General features: G+C 49.8%; 1 pseudogene; it reads left to right on the top strand.

Annotated features, from left to right (window-relative positions):
* The window catches only part of LOC101588349, a 193,052-nt pseudogene extending 190,992 nt beyond the window's left edge, over positions 1–2,060 (top strand).
* The last annotated feature ends 758 nt before the right edge of the window (positions 2,061–2,818 follow it).

Below are 2,818 nucleotides of genomic sequence, written 5' to 3'. Positions count from 1 at the left end.
ATATAATTAACAAAATTTAATACTAGGGAGGCTGAAAACAGGAGGATCACTATAGGTCGGAGCTGTGTAGTGAGACCCTGCACACACACACACACACACACACACACAAAGAAACAAACAAAAAAAATTTAGTGTGATTCACTTGGTGTTCAAAAAGAAATTCACGCTCACGGGGGCCTCTCCTGTGAGTGGCCAGGTGCGCACTAGTGGGGCCGCTGAGACCAGGGCCGGAGCCGGGGTCGCCAGAGCCATCTTAGTCCCTGCTGTGGAGCCGTGTTTCTGGGAGATCGAGGCAGCCCACCAGGAACTGACACTGCCGAAGCCAATCAATGTCCGGGTTACCACCATGGATGCGGAGCTGTAGTTACCATCCAGCCAAATACCACCGGAAAGCAGCTCTTTGATCAGGTGGTTAAGACTATTGACCTCCGAGAAGTGTGGTACTTTGGCCTCCAGTATGTGGACAACAAGGGATTTTATATCTGTTGAAACTTGATAAAAAGGTGTCTGTCCAGGAGGTCAGGAAAGACAACCCCCTCCAGTTCAACTTCAGGGCCATGTTCTGCCCTGAAGACGTCTGAGGAACTCATCCAGGACATCACACAGAAGCTGTTCTTCCTCTGGGTGAAGGAGGACATTCTTAATGATGAGATCTACTATCTCCCTGAGACAGCTGTGCTCCTGGGGTCTTACCCCATGTAGGCCAAGTTCGGAGACTGCAACAAAGAGGTGCACAAGGCTGGGTACCTCAGCTCTAAGCAGCTGATCCCACAGAAAGTCATGGAACAGCACAAACTCACAAGGGATCAATGGGAGGACTGGATCCAGGTGTGGCACGAGAAACACCATGGGATGCTCAAAGATAATGCTATGCTGGAGTACCTGAAGATTGCTCAGGACCTGGAGATGTATGGAATCAATTATTTTGAGATCAAAAGTAAGAAAGGAACAGACCTTTGACTGACTTAGAGTTGATGCCCTTGAAATAAATATTTATGAGAAAGATGATAAGTTGACCCCAAAGATTGGCTTCCCTTCAAGTGAAATCAGAAACATCTCTTTCAATGACAAAAAGTTTGTCATTAAACCCATCGACAAGAAAGCACCTGACCTTGTGTTCTCCGCCCCTTGCCTGAGGATTAACAAGCGGATCCTGCAGCTGTGCATGGGGAACCATGAGCTGTACATGCCCCACAGGAATCCCGACACCACTGAGGTGCAGCAGCTGAAGGACGGGGCTCGGGAGGAGAAACATCGGAGCAGTTGGAGCGGCAGCAGCTGGAGACGAAGAAGAGGAGAGAGACTGTTGAGAGGGAGAAGCAGATGCTGAAGGAGGAGGAGCTGATGCTGTGGCTGCAGGACTATGAGGAGACCAAGAAGGCAGAGAAAGAACTCTCTGACCAGATGGAGAGAGCCCTCCAGCTGGAGGATGAGAGGAAGCCAGCCCAGGAGGAGGCCGAGCGCCTGGAGGCCGACCGTGTGGCTGCTCTGCGGACCAAGGACGAGCTGGAGAGATGGACGGTGGATCAGATAAAGAGCCAGGAGCAGCTCGCTGTGGAGCTTGCAGAGTATACTGCCAAGATTGCCCTGCTGGAGGAGGTGCAGCGGCACAAGGAGGATGAGGTGGAAGAGTGGCAACACAGGGCCAAAGAAGCCCAGGATGACCTAGTGAAGACCAAGGAGGGCTGCACCTGGTGATGACAGCGCCACCACTTCCACTGCAGCCCATGTACGAGCCTGTGAGTTACCATGTGCAGGAGAACCTGCAAGAGGAGGGTGCAGAGCCCATGTGCTACAGTGCCGACCTCTCCAGCGAGGGCATCCTGGACCACCGCAACGGGGAGAAGCGCATCACTGAGGCAGAGAAGAATAAGCGCGTTCAGCGGCAGATGCTGACTCTGAGCAGCGAGTTGTCCCAAGCCAGGGACAAAAACAAGAGGACCCACAACGACATCATCCACAACCAGAACATGAGGCAAGGTCGGGACAAGTACAAGACCCTGCGCCAAATCTGGCAGGGCAGCACCAAGCAGCTCATCGATGAGTTTGAGGCCACGTAGAGACCAGGGAAGTGCATAAGGCATCAGGAGCAGGGCTCTGCCAGGGGGCCCGGGCAGCCTGGGCACACTGGCTCTTTAGTACTCTAAATCTAGAAACCCCCTCACCACGTTCCAGTTCCCTTAAAGGAGACGTACCGGTGGAAGCACTCTGGGCTGGGTGCCACGTTGGGTTTTTTTTCCCAGCAAAAAAGCCTGATTTTTATAATTAGCAAATCACTTCCTCTTGCATCCTTGGAGCAGGACTGATGGAATTGTGATGCCTGTAGAATCCAAGTGCAGACTTCCCTCTGGCAGGTGTGCAAGTTCAGGATCGTTAATGAAACCACATTGTGGCTTACACCTGTGCCATACTTTTGAAATAAGCTTACACTGACTGATTTGTTTTTGGTATCTATGAAAGATGCATCTCTGTATATGTACATGCTTTGAGAGGCAAAAAAAATTAAACCCTGTGTAAAGTAAAGCCCTGTGCCCATGCAATGGCTTCCTTCCTCCAGACATTCTTCTCAGCTGGCAGAAATCTGCCACAGTCCCTTGGGATGGCTGCTACAGGAGGGAACTCTGACAAACTTTCAGTTTTTTGCTTAAACAGTCATGAGAATATATTGCTGGACTCACGCCTAACTACTAATGAGCTAGAGTACAATATTTATATATATAAGTGCTAATATGGTTTTGTAACATTACTTTTCAAAAGGGAAAATTTTGTTCTGTATATTTTCTTACCTTATACAGAATAAAAGAATTACATATTAAAA

This window comes from Octodon degus, unplaced genomic scaffold (genome assembly GCF_000260255.1).
Source record: "Octodon degus isolate 3935 unplaced genomic scaffold, OctDeg1.0 scaffold00278, whole genome shotgun sequence".
Classification (NCBI taxonomy): Eukaryota; Metazoa; Chordata; class Mammalia; order Rodentia; family Octodontidae; genus Octodon; species Octodon degus.
This window is presented reverse-complemented; position numbering and strand designations above follow the sequence as displayed.